The 14385-nt window shown below is 44.5% G+C and overlaps 1 protein-coding gene across 2 annotated transcripts in view; it reads right to left on the bottom strand.

Moving 5' to 3' along the window:
• The window catches only part of LOC308586141 (sodium channel protein type 2 subunit alpha), a 95356-nt gene that overhangs the window by 59843 nt on the left and 21128 nt on the right, over positions 1–14385 (bottom strand). The window lies entirely within an intron of this gene.

Below are 14385 nucleotides of genomic sequence, written 5' to 3'. Positions count from 1 at the left end.
GAAGACACACTTTTAAGTAATTGGGTCCCAAGCCATTTAGGGATTTATATGCGGCAATCAACACACTAAATTGGGCCTGATAGCTCACTGGCTGTCACACTGGTTGTTTTCGACTTCCAAAACGTTCGGAAACCAAGGCGCAGCTTCCACTTGGCTGCAGGAAGCTCCTGCAGCCAATCGGAAGCCGCGTCCGACGTTCGGGTTCCAAAGAACATTCACAAACTGGAACACTCACTTCCAGGTTTGCGGTGTTCGGGAGCCAAAATATTTGACTCGCAAGGCGTTCAGAATCCAAGGCATGACTGTACTGCCCTTCATCCAAAGATCACAGGGCGGTTCACAACATAAAAATATAAAATGAAAACACAAAATACATAATAAAAATAATAACAAAACAAAACCAATACTCTCCCCTCCCCCCCAAAAAAGCCAACCCACATTTAAAAGGACATAGAATATTAATCAGCCAAAGGCCTGGTTGAAGAAAAACCTTTGCCTGGTTTCTAAAAACTTATCAAACAGCTTGTTAGCTAGGCAGGTGGATGTTTTCCTTTGCTGTAGTCCTCGCCTGTAAAATGAGGTGTAATCATCTACATCACAAGGACTTTAAGGGAATAAAAATAACATGCCTAATATGTTAAGTGCTATTTTATTCTTCCCATTACAGATTAGAAATCAATACAGTTTGCAAAATTCACTCAAGCACAACAACTCTATGCTAATAACACAGTAACACATGGTCTCATCAAGCTGCCCATTCACTAACCTAGCAGCATTCTGCAGCCAATGTGGACTGTCTTCAAGGGCAGCCCCATGTGGAGCACACTAACGTAGTCCAAGCAGGTCACTAGAGAACGGACAACTGAGGCCAGGCTATCCCAGCCCAGGAACAACAGTTAGCTGGAAAACCAGTCTAATCTGGGCATACACATTCTTAGCCACAGAATCCTCTTGAGACATCACTGACAAAGTGGGTTACTGGAATAATCCCAGATTATGAACCCATTTTTTTCTGTGGGGAGTATAACCCCTCCCAGAACAAGTCATATATCCTAGTTCCAGGATATGGGAACCTCCCACCTTCCCACAGCAGTTTTTTCATATTGGGATTCAGTCTCAATTGAGGGGCTCCCATCCAGTCCAGAGCTGGATTTAGGGGACCGGAACCGATTTGATCACACTGGGTGTGGAGCCTCGGGGACACCACAACTATGATTTGGAGTGGAGCAAGAGGCAGCACGCCGAGTTTGGGCTCTACACAGGTCTCCGCTGACATTTGAGACCCCAAGGTCCACTACTGAGTAAAAGGCTGAATTCTGGAGTCAGCAAAATAATAACTGAGTATCTTCTCATATTGAACGCAGTGCACAGGATCAGACTTGTCTTTCTGCCTACTACAGAAGTGCATAGCATATATGCATATACCCTCCAACATTTCTCTGATGAAAATAGGGATGTCCTATTCTATCATTAGGGACGTGGGTGGCACTATGTGTTAAACCACAGAGCCTAGGGCTGTGGATCAGAAGGTCGGCGGTTGGAATCCCCCAACGGGGTGAGCTCCCGTTGCTCGGTCCCTGCTCCTGCCAACCTAGCAGTTTGAAAGCACATCAAAGTGCAAGTAGATAAATAGGTACCGCTCTGGCGGGAAGGTAAACGGCATTTCCGTGCGCTGCTCTGGTTTGCCAGAAGCGGCTTAGTCATGCTGGCCACATGACCCGGAAGCTGTACGCCGGCTCCCTTGGCCAATAAAACAAGATGAGCGCCGCAACCCCAGAGTCGGCCAAGACTGGACCTAATGGTCAGGGGTCCCTTTACCTTTAGAGGCCACCCTCAGATTCCTAGATATAAATATCAAATTGCCCAGAAACTGGGCACCTAGCTATCAATATGATAGCCTAATAGTCAGGGGTAACTTTACCTTTATTCTAATAATAATAATAATAATAATAATAATAATAATAATAATAATAATAATAATATCACCATCATCATCATCGCTTTATTTATACCCCGCTCATCTGACTGGGTTGCCCCAGCCACTCTGGCAGGCTTCCAACACATATAAAAACATAACAAAACATTAAACATTAGAAACTTCCCTATACAGGGCTGCCTTCAGATGTCTTCTAAAGGTTTTCTCCTTGGCTTGGAGGTTACTTAACTCCATACCCTCTGATGAAAATAGGGATGTCCTAAGGAAAAGTGGGACATTCTGGGGTCAAATCAGAAAGCATGACAGCTTCTGTAAATCTGGGACTGTCCCTGGAAAATGGGGATACTTGGAGGGGCTGTAAACAATACCGACTCAGCCACCAGGTCAAGCGGTTTTTGTCCTAGGAAAATAGCTGTCCTGTCAGACATAAATGCCATGAGGCGAGGGGATTTTCTATGTGTGGTGATGGGGGCAATAGCTGCCTATGGTGACAAAAGGTCACCCCAATAAATCTGGCAAATAGTCTGGCAGCTCCCTTTGCTGGTATGCTGAGTCAGCTAAGTTAGGGAGTACATTTTAAAAAGAAGCATTTCTGTATTATTAGAGTCTAGGGCTGGAGGGGTGGGGTTTGCTTCACTTCCTGTTCACTGCCGCCACAGAGAGGCCATTACTGTCACCTACAAGATTTGGTGGTATGGCACTCCTGCTGCACCCAGAGGACTGTGATATAGATGCATATACAGTGGTACCTCGGGTTAAGTACTTAATTCGTTCCAGAGGTCCGTTCTTAACCTGAAACTGTTCTTAACCTGAAGCACCACTTTAGCTAATGGGGCCTCCTGCTGCCCCGCGCTGCCAAAGCACGATTTCTGTTCTCATCCTGAAGCAAAATTCTTAACCTGAAGCACTATTTCTGGGCTAGCGGAGTCTGTAACCTGAAGCGTATGTAAGCTGAAGTGTATGTAACCCGAGGTACCACTGTATTCACAAGGAGCAAGGAATCGGGCTTGGACACTTGAATACAGCACCGTCCCACCGAAAAACAGTGCATAGATTTAGGGATGGGAGGAATCCTTAATTGAATTATGGGCTTCGTATAGTAACAACAGTCAAGCCCTATTCTTAAAAATTAAGCCTATTACTTCCAAATGTAAGCATTTTATTTTTTTTCCTCCCAGAACTGAGAATGGAAATCTTTTCAATGCATATGTCGCTGAAAAATAAAAATAATCCGATGAAAAAGATGCTTAAATCTTAAATCCAAAGCGTAATCTGTGCCACATCCTATTTTTGTTTTTATATACATATATATATATATATAAACCAACCCAACCACCCTGAATAAGCAAAGCACATTATCCAAACAATTAAATAGTAACAGCAACAGAAGATTAACAGCTTGAGTGCCAGATGATCTATCGGAATAGCAATGATAAGATGAATATGGCACGCGGCGAAGGAGTCTGCAGCCTAAAACATTATCTCCCGCCCCCAAGGTATATACAAAACAAGTGTCCATCGGCTTCGCGCCTCGGAGTCCTCCTCTTTGGGGATTAGCTGCAGCCTCTCTCTCCTCCCTCTCCGTCTCCAGTAACACAGACAAACACACCACACTCCTGCAGGTGTGCACCAGGAAAACAGGTTTCGGTGCTGCGGACGAAGCGCACCTGCGGCGCCTCCGATGTGCAAAGGTTCCCTGTCACAGGCAAAACATGCGCGGTCCAAAAAGGCGGCGACGGGAACGTTAGCAATAAAAATGGGATAGTGGGTAGAAAACCATGTCTAGGAAACAGCGCGCGCGCGCACACACAAACACACACACACACACACACACACACACGGTCCTTTTGTCAAGACTGCAGATGCATAAGTCATGCATTATTACCCTTATTATAGGATCGTTCACTTATGGGGGTTTGGCACACGATCCTCGTGAAGATGCAGCAAAAACGCCACCATCCTTTTTTCCTTCTTTATTTTGTGCGCGGGGGGGGGGGGCGAGTAGCGATGTTGCTTTTTATTTATTTTTTTAATGTGATTCTCCTTCTACAGACCACACCTAACTTCCTGCTTAAAGGATCTTGGTTACTGAAGTAAAAACGAGCATTTCCTGTGCAAAGAAGGGGCCACTCGGCGCTAGAAACTCCACAAGGTGGCGCGCGCCCGCGATCGCAAGGCGTTGGGCGAGACCTCTTTGCGGGGAACGCTGGAAGAAGCCTCCCAGATCTGAGTGTTTTTCAAGCCCTGAGGCTTTTGGGTTTCAAAGGAAGGGTTTTAAGGGGGAGGCGTTTTCTTACGCGCCCCAAAAAAGCTCCTAAACGATGCACCGTGGTTCACCAGAAACAAACAAGAAAGATGTACGTGAAGCTGATTAGCAGACGTGGGTGAACGGAGCGGGTAGTTTGCAGTTTGAGGATCAGTCGGAATTAATGTGGAATGTGGCACGGTGTTTGGAGGGCTTTCCAGTTCAAATGGTGCATGGGGAAGAAAGAGAAATGAGGCTCAATCTCAAGGTCGTGGGTTCGAGCCCCACGTTGGGCAAAAAAAGATTCCAGCTTTTTAGGGGGTGGACTAGATGACCCTAGTGGTCCCTTCCAACTATACAATTCTGTGGTTCTGTGATTCATATTAAGATGCTCCAACATGTTGCCACCCACATCACACAGGGGAGAAAAAACTCTTTACTTCTTTAACACTATGTACAATGAAGTATGGGATTCGCTGCCACAAGCTGTGATGATGGCCTCTCCTCCTGCTGCCTGCAGGAAAAGTCACTGAAATTTGTAGTAGCGCTGAAACTTATGCCTAATCTTTATCCTCCTGTTGCTTTTACATATAGATTGGAATACACGCTGTAAGCCATCCTTCCTTTTGCAAGGTGCAACTGCACACAGCAGCATCTATTTTTGTGGAGACTTAAGTTGTGCTTCTTCATTTTCTTGGGGGGAAAATAAAAATGAATGAAAGCTTTCCCCCATCAGAAACCTCTTGTGCACTGCGTGGATTTCATCGCATGAGGAGAAAAAAAAAAAAACCCTGTTAACAGGGAATCTAAAAAGCATCCCTTGCCATAAATGATGGAGTAGTGACTTTCTAGAGCCTGTCTGACTCCGTACTCATCATCAGGCTCCAGAGACCAGGAATAATAGTACAGTGCAGCTGACTCTTTGTGCTGTTGTGTGCTCCACATCACAATAGGTGGTGGAGGGTGTGGGTGCCTGGACTGTTACTGCACTCTGGCGAGAGAAGCCAGGCTTGCCCACCTATTGGCTTCTCCTTCCAATTCATGCTGAGTGGTGACATTTTGATGATGCTTGATATGGCACTACATAGCCTTTTTGATTTGTCTGGAGATAGTGGCGATGTTGGAGAGGGCTGTGTACAGGTGCCACCGCAATACACTTTACATAGCGGAGCCCTTGATTAACACAGTGGAAAACTCGCAGATGTCCAGATATTGATCATTGGCTCTGCTGGCTGGAAGCTGATGCAGGTTAAGAGTCTAGTGACATCTGCAAGGCCACAAGTTCCCCACCGCTGACCTAGAAGTTTCATCAACTGCAGATTGTGACAGTCCACTTTTTGATGGAACAACTGCTCCAGTCAGTGTGTGCAACAGCTTTAAATGGAACGGGACAGGCATCCATGTCTGGCAGAAATCAGAGATCATGAGAGACTTCTTAACAATATCTCCCATGCACAATATTCTGCCACTCTCGCTCTCTCTGTGTCTTTTGACATCAAGGAAATGTATAAAACTATGGGATTTCCTCTCCAGGGAGCTCCAACAACCTGTGTGTGTCCCCAAGGAGAGTTTACAAGCAAAGTCTTGTGGTTCTTTCTGAGCTGGCTTTGGGAACTATGGTTATAAGATATGTAGATGCTTATTGTATTGTATTTTTGTTCTGGTTTTGTGGTTTTCTTTCTTTCTTCTCTAATAAATTTGCAATAAACATCAATTTAAAAAGATACAGAGGAAATATGTGGGTTTTAAATGCTTCTTGCATTTCTAGCTATTTAATGTTGTGCCCTGGTAATGGACTGGACGAGAGCCAACAAACTGAAGCTCAGTCCAGATTAATTCATTACATGTCTTTAGGTGCCAGGCAAAAACGTTTCTCTTTAACCAGGCCTTTGGCTGAATAACATTCTATGGCCTTTTAAATGTGGTTTGGGGGGGTATTGATTTTGTTTTGTTTTATGTTATGTATTTTGTGTTCTCATTTTGTATTTTTATGTTGCGAACCACCCCGTGATCTTTGGATGAAGGGCTGTATACAAGTTTTATCTTTACAGTATTACTAACAACAACAATAACGGAATACAAAAGGGTATTTGTACATTTCTCTTTCTAGTATACTGGCTGCCCCAGATCTTCAGGATATGGTGGGATATACACTGAGAGAAGTGCATAAGAATGAATCGAGCCCTCTCGCCTGAAGGAGCCTACTTGCCTGTTCCTTCATACAAAATAAGAAATCCGTCAGTATGTGGGTGCTCTTTAGATGTTTAATAGCCTATCTCCTGATATGTCACTGAGACTTGGTTAGTCAGGTTAGAAGAATAAAATCAAACTTGTTTAAAGTTCAGTCTTAATTGCACTTCACAGTTAAAGGCAGGAAGTAGATAGGAGAGCTATTATATGCTTTCTGGGTATGCCAATGACAAGGCAGGTTTTCTTATTGATTTTTGCCTGCCTTCACTTCAGCTTCTGGTTGGTTAAGGGACTTAAACTAGCAATTTTGTCTGTCTCCATAGCTCTATGTCCTGTTGCTTTGACAACAAAGCAAGATGGATAGAGAGTAGTGGGAAGAGGACTGGTGGACAGCTAAGAGAAAAGAGAACAGAAACTAAACTGGGATCACGTTTTTAAATAGGAAAAAAAAGAGGATAGTCTTGTTGCAGAAACCACTGTCTCTCTGCAGAAAGCACTTTTAGGGCTGTCCAATAGGCATGATGAAATACAGAACTGCTTATCCCCGAGGTAGTTAATTTTCAAGAGTTACGTAAGGAAAGCTGAGTGATTATTAATGTATGGACCTGCATTTCTGTGGGAGTTAAAACTGAATCTCTTCGTGTGTGTTATTTTCTGCATGGATAATCTTAAGAGTCTTAACAACTGTGCTTTTGCACATAGGTAACTTGGAACTCTCTGTTTCTCCCACCACCACCCACCCCCAAAATGGGGAAAGCCACATGACCCTTTGTGAGAGTAAAGCCTGGTCTTAATTTTTGAGCAAAATAAATAAGACAGATGGTGGCAATTTAAACTCAAATGGCAGGAAGTGCACTCTGGAGTGTGAGAGAACAGTGGATACAGAATATAAGAATCGAAACAGTTGCATTGCATAGGTAGAATGTGGCGATTATACCGTTTGGGTGGGCAAGTCCTGAAATATGTTTTAAAATCCATTTTAAAACAATCCAGCAGCCTACAGTGAAGGAGATGTTGCTGTCTTCAGATTATCTGGATTTTCGGCCTGCTTCTTCCGTATATCATCCACAATCCATGCACACTGCTGGGTTGCAACATCCAAACATCTATGAGCGCAAAGGCCTTTCACTTTGTCTGAGCAGAAAAACAGAGGAAGCGCCTTTTGTCTTCCATGTGCTGGCAGAACTTTGTATTCTGTAGCAAGCAGTTGGTGAGGGTAGCAGCTTGCGTATGGAAAGAGTGAGCAGATTCTTCAGAAATCTGAAGATGGTAAAAGCCATTTCAAAGTAGCTTTTTAAAAAAAAATTTAGGCCATAGCGATCAATATTAGCTAGGGCTGGAACAAAACTGCAGACCTATGATATATTTAAGAGTACCCTTAAGTTGCAATGTGAATGCGGAAATTGTTCACAAATATCTATAGCCACATGTGTGCTAGCGGATAATATTACACCTGCTTGTTATCAGAACAGGCATTCACATCAATGGGAGGGGACCCCTTTTATTTCCTGTGTTCCAGAATACATCGCTAACAAGTACAGAGCAGGAGCCTAAAGCCAATCATGCAGACAACTGACATTTATCAAGGAGCAAGTGTGATTGTGTATCTCAGAAATCAGCCCAGAGAAACACTCTAGATATACCTAATTTGGGCCACATGCTGCTATCAATGTCTCTTTCTTTCTTTCTTTCTTTCTTTCTTTCTTTCTTTCTTTCTTTCTCTCTCTCTCTCTCTCTCTCTCTCTCTCTCTCTCTCTCTCTCTCTTTTACAAAAGGTCTTTAAAATGTAACTTTCATGTTCATTGCCCCTGTCTGTTCAGGGTGGAAGTTAGGATGGCTTTATGGAATGAACATGAATGCTTGCCGTGTGCTGTACAATGCTGTGGGTACAAGCACACAAATGGGTGGCTGACACATCTGCATACCTGCGTCTTGAGCACAGATATATAAAATGGTGTCTATTATGCACTCACTGGGAGAAATGGCAATGTGGAGCCGCTGCAAGTGCTTTAAGTGGGATGCAAGTTGTGCTCTGCTCAGGGACTTGTTGGAAGGTTTGTGTTGTGTATCTCATGGCTTTTCGGATCCTTGAGAATAGCTACCAGCTGAGGCATATACACCAGCCATCTGCAGCAGGGATGAAGAACTTGTGCCTCTTCAGATGTTGTTGGGCTCCAACTCCCATCAGCCCCAGCTGGCCTAGCCTATGTTCAAGGATGATGGGAGTTGTGGTCCCAACAACATATGGAGGGCCACAGGTTCCCTACTCATGATCTACACAGGAACAAACCACGCATTGTGCACGTAGAAGGTTCCAGGTTCAATGTTGAGCATCCCCAGTTTTAAAGACCTTAGGGAGATACTGACAGAGTAGGTCTTGCTAGGCTAAACAAGCAAATAGCATATGCTTCAATATGCTGAGTCCCAAAACTGGGATGCATGCCTTCCTGCAGGAGTCATGTGATGTGCAGGAGATCACAGGACCCAAAAGACACACTTTTTGGGAAGGGTCAATGCTCTTGCATGAGAGTACGGCACCAAAAAAATGTATGTTTTGGGGCACCGTGCAAGATCGTGGCCTGGAAAAGTGTTTTATTTGAGGGAAGATCTCAGTTTGGAATTGTGCAAGATCACGGTGCTCTCACCGCTGTGCTCTCGTGGGCCAAAACGGGATGTCTTCTGTTTTCTTTCCAAGACACTTGTGGAATATGAATTAGTCTGACCTGGTATAAGTATCAGTTTGGATTTTGTGATCCTCTCCACCATCTCACCTGATGAGTTAATGATTTTGCATTTTTAATTGTACTTGCATTTCGAAAGCAAAACTTTAAAAAGATGTAAATTTTACAAGCTGTAGTATAGTGAGACATGTGGAAAAGACCCCCGCCCCAACCGTCAAAAGTTGTTGAACTGAACTACAATGGGGTGGGGTGGAACCCATAAAATGCACAGGCTACAATCCTAAACACACCTTCTTGAGCACAGTGAGAGTAAACATGCATAGGATTTAAACCACAATGTTTATGTGATTGAAGCATTATGGGCAAAGGAATCCCAAGCTTTGCCTTGGGAACTTATTTTTTATTGGTATGCTTGTAAATATTTTAAAAATACGACAACTCCGTAGCATGCATTTCCTTCACATTAGATTTTTAGGGTTGTATCCAGCACTGTACACCAGCACTCTGTAGCAGATTTTGAGGGTGCACAGAGAAGAGAAAGGGAAGGTTACAGGGCATGAGCAGAAGTCTGCAGCACTGGCAGAACAACAGCATTGCATGCCACCTTTACACCCAAATGAAGGCACTGGAAACAGTCGTCATTAATTGTAACATGACTATGAAGACCCGCATGCATAAATAGATGTGCTTCCTGTGTATAGGTAAAGGTAAAGGACCCCTGACAGTTAAGTCCAGTTGCGAACGACTCTGGGGTTGCGGCGCTCATCTCGCTTTACTGGCCAAGGGAGCCAGTGTTTGTCCACAGACAGCTTTCCGGGTCATGTGGCTAGTATGACTAAGCCGCTTCTGGCGAAACCAAAGCAGTGCACGGAAACGCCATTTACCTTCCCGCTGGAGCAGTACCGATTTATCTCCTTGCACTTTGACGTGATTTCGAACTGCTAGGTTTGCAGGAGCAGGGACCGAGCAACGAGAGCTCACCCCGTTGTGTGGATTCGAACCGCCAACCTTCTGATCGGCAAGCCAAGAGGCTCAGTGGTTTAGACCACAGCGCCACCCACGTCCCGCTTCCTAGGTATAGCAACCTGGAAAAAGTTAATTGCAACTTTTATTTTAGATTTGACTGGTATTATATCTATCCTGGTTGCCCAACCTGGCATGCTGTTTACATTAGTTCGCTTGTTGCGCTGCTAGTTAATTTTATGAAAAATTGACCTCATTTCCACATCACCTTCATCTGTAGTTGCACGAAACTATGGTTTAAATGTGAACAGGCAGCATGGCTGATGCAGACTATGGAAATTGTACATGCTTTGCTCCCCTCCTTCTGCTGTTCTTCGCCTGGGAATAAGTCACAGTCTAGCTTAGTGTTACGAGTAAACCTGCACTTGGTGTTTGTTTCTCTCCGGACTAGCCACAAGATTTCTTCTTGTTTACCACTCATGGTTTCTTTGTGGGAAACAAACAACAAGCCCAGGGTTCAGAAGGAATGCTAAGCTAAAGCATGCTCCAATCCTAGCAGGAGAAAAGTTTCCATGATTTCACCAGAGTGTACTTGTACTAGCACACTGCATGTGCATATTTAAACCTTAGCTCAGTTTTCATTGTGGTTTAAAGTGATGTGCAAATGAGGCCAATGACTTTCTAAAACCAGGACATTTTCTGCAGAAAAATGGAGTCAAGGGAATTTTACAGCCCACCTCTCTGGGTTTAACACACTAAGAATTGTTAGACAGTGGGAGAGACTCCTTAGGGAGGTGGTGGTCTCTCCTTCCTTGGAGGTTATTAAGCAGAGATTGGATGATCATCTGCCATGAATACTTTAGCTGATATTCCTGCATTGGGGGGGGGTGGACTGGATGACCATTGGGATCCCTTCCAACTCTACAATTCTACGATTCTTTTATTCTAACCCTGCACTGATGGCAGAAGTGTGTAAGGGACAGCTTAGGCAAGGTTGCTATGGTTTAGCGCAGCAAACCTAAATGGCTCAAGCAAATGAACCTAAAAATGGATAAGAAAAGGTGAAAAGTCATTAGAGTTGACCTCCGCTGCTGATAATGCTCACATCAGCTTCCCTCAGAGCTCTAGAGGAAAGCTAAAAGAGGTAGAAAATGACAGCTGCTCATACGGTCTCAATGTTACTGGGTTAGGCAATTGCCTCTTATTATTCATTATTGGTAATTCTAACATTTATTTGGCACAACCAGCTAACCAGGATGGCTTAAACAAATGCAATGGCAGCAGCTAAATATGCAAGTCATCCTTCCCTTCCCTGTATTGCAGTAAACAGACCCCCCTTTTTTATTGGGGCACTTGGCAGGATTCAGACTTGTCATTTTCAAACATGATAAATAGTCATTCTGTTTAGGTGGCTCTTGCATGCAGTCATACATGGAAGGCTACTGGTCTCCATCTCCTTGGATGTAACAACGGCTCCAAAACAACATGAAGCATGACTTCAAACAAGATTAAAAAAACACAGCATCCAACCATTGAAACAGTTCAGCGGCATGCATAAAAATATATCCGTCTAGGCTCGCACTAGACGCCTGTGTGAAAATATGTTTTCAGCTGATGTTGAAAAATCACCGGGGGTGGGGGGCACCACAGAGAAGACCCTAAGACAATTTACCATACAACAAGCTACACTTGTTGATGGGACCATGAGAAGATCCTCCTTGCCTGATCCCCAGGCAGGTAAGCAGCCTTCATTGTGTGTACCACTTGCTGGGTTAAGGGCAACAGGCCTAAATCAGGTGTGTGCTTCAGTAGGGATGCTGGATATAGATTCAAATGGCGATCTTGATGTAGATGGTAACTTGTGCATTCAGTTGAAAACCATACAGAACAGGTAGATCAGCATTTGCACTCAGATATACACATATCCATTTACCCCCATGGTCCTTAAACCTATGAAACCACATTCTTCTTCACATTTGCAGTGTTTCTCAAACTTGAGTCTCCAACTGTTGTTGGACTACAACTCCCATCATCCCTACACACACAAATCACAATACTGCAAAGTGTGCATTCCTATCCCAAACAACTAAAAACTACCTAAGGAAAAAAACACCTTAAAAGAATACTAAAAAAAAATAGCATGACATGAAAGTGATTTGAAGAAGAAACCATGGACTGCTGCTAAGTAACTAATGATGCCACAAAACTGTAGGTGTATATTGCAAGCACAGTTGCAAAGAATGCTGGGGGAAGGGGAAGCACTGCCATTTTTTAAAAAGACACATAATATAGTACTTTGTCCTTGTGAAGAAAATGTGCAGGCTGCACAACAAATATACCTTTGATGTGCAAACGAGAAAACCAACCCTGTGCAGAATGGATTAAAGAGTCCACTTTGATACTGCAGTTGGGGGTGGGGGGATGAGTCAAGTGTGTGTAGCAAGCTGCACGAGAGAGACGTTAAAAGTTTGCAAACAGGAACAAAGCCTTCCCTGGATTAGCCGGCAGGCATCTCATTTAAGAGCTCCTGCTTAAGGAGAGGCATTTGCTGAATCCTATCTGGTGGTCCTTTTGCTGTGTCACCTGAGGATGCTAAGCCACAGCTACAGATGGGATTAGTCATCCTGAACTGCTAAAAATGTTGATGAACAAATGCAGAGAATGGATGGTGTCGGAATTCCAGTTTAGCTGTCCACAGAGAACTGGAGAGGGGGAGTATGGGCATTGCTTCCTCGCTTTTCCTCTGTGTTTAACGTACAAAAGATATTCTACAGGGAGATTGTTCCTTCTCTTCCTGTGAGCCTACTCTGTCTGAATCAGCCATCGCTGAATCCTGGTCATAGCTTGGGATGTTCAGGCACTACCATGCCAAAAAACAAAACCAGGCAAGGCAAAACAGGTGTGGCTCAGGCAGAAAGTCCCCAGCTCTGTTCGTCTGCAGGTTGGTCTGGGAATGTCCCCTGTCTGAAACTCTGGAGAGCTAGATGAATCAGTCATCTGACTCAGTACAAGGCCACTTCCTATGTTCCCAAAACCTGCCACATCCTAATAGAGCAGGAAGATCCTTGGCTGAGACTCAGAGAGCCGCTGCCAGTTGGTGCATAGATAATACCAATCTAGATGGAACAATTGTTCCGACTGCCAGTTCTTATGACCTGATGGCAACAGCCTTCGTCTGGTGCTATCGCTGGAGGTGGATTTGGTTCTTGCGGCTGACAACTTAAAACAAAAACGTTCCCTCTTTCCTGCACGGATATCCCACCTTTCTTCTACAATGGAACACAAGGTGATGCACGTGTGGTTCCCAGTTGGTCACCAATCTCAGCACTGACCTGACCCAGATCTTCAAGGTGCCTTCAGCCCGTATCCTGAGACCGCTGTCCCTAGACCTGGGCTCCCTGAACATGTCTAACCTTCCTCCTACCCCTGCACAAAAGCAATCTAAGCTTTGGGCCATCGCTACATCGGATGATAAATGGATTGTGATTATTAGCTACGATAGCTGTGTCAAATTATGTATGAAGAAGCACCTTGTTTTGTCAGTTTCCCCTTCCACCCTCTGCTTATGTCAGCTCAAGTAAACAGGCCTGCTTCCATCACCTCAGGCTTGGCCTTTAGATTTTAAGTGGAAGTTCTAATCCAGGGGTCAGCAAACTTTTTTCAGCAGGGGGCTGGTCCACTGTCCCTCAGACCTTGTCGGGGGACCGGACTATTTTTTTTGGGGGGGATGAACAAATTCCTATGCCCCATAAATAACCCAGAGATGCATTTTAAATAAAAGGACACATTCTACACATGTAAAAACACGCTGATTCCCAGACTGTCCGCGGGCCGGATCGAGAAGGCGATTGGGCCAGAGCCTTAGTTTGCCTACCCATGTAAAATGCGTACCCTTTCAGAGGAACTGGCCCATGCTTCTAGCAAGGCTGGATCTGAATTTCAGCCAGCAGAGGGCAAATCCATTAGGGTACATGGGGCATTGGCCCACCAACTTCAGCCTGCCCTCACCCACCCCTACCTGCCTGCCTTATTCATAGGCTATTCACAGCATTGTAGAGTTGGAAGGGATCCTGTGGATTATCTAGACCATCCTTCTGCAATGCAGGAATATGCAGTTGTCCCATACAGGGATCGAACCTGCAACCTTGGCATTAGCAACACCATGCTCTAACCAACTGAGCTGTCCAGCATGCATTCTGACTTACAACTAGTCAGCAGGGTAGTACTACCTGTCAGCTCTCTCCTCCTTAACCACCATGTGGAGAACTCATCAGGAGGAAGATGGGAACAAAACTAGAATTAGCTGGCTCTGCTTGCCATTGGCTTTGGCTCCGTCACCCACTCTGGCACCATCGACTTAGATTCCCTGC

The sequence above is a fragment of the Podarcis bocagei genome (assembly GCF_964188305.1).
Source record: "Podarcis bocagei genome assembly, chromosome: 1".
NCBI classification, from domain to species: Eukaryota; Metazoa; Chordata; class Lepidosauria; order Squamata; family Lacertidae; genus Podarcis; species Podarcis bocagei.
The sequence above is the reverse complement of the archived record's forward strand: the minus strand, read 5'-3'. Positions and strand labels throughout refer to the sequence as shown.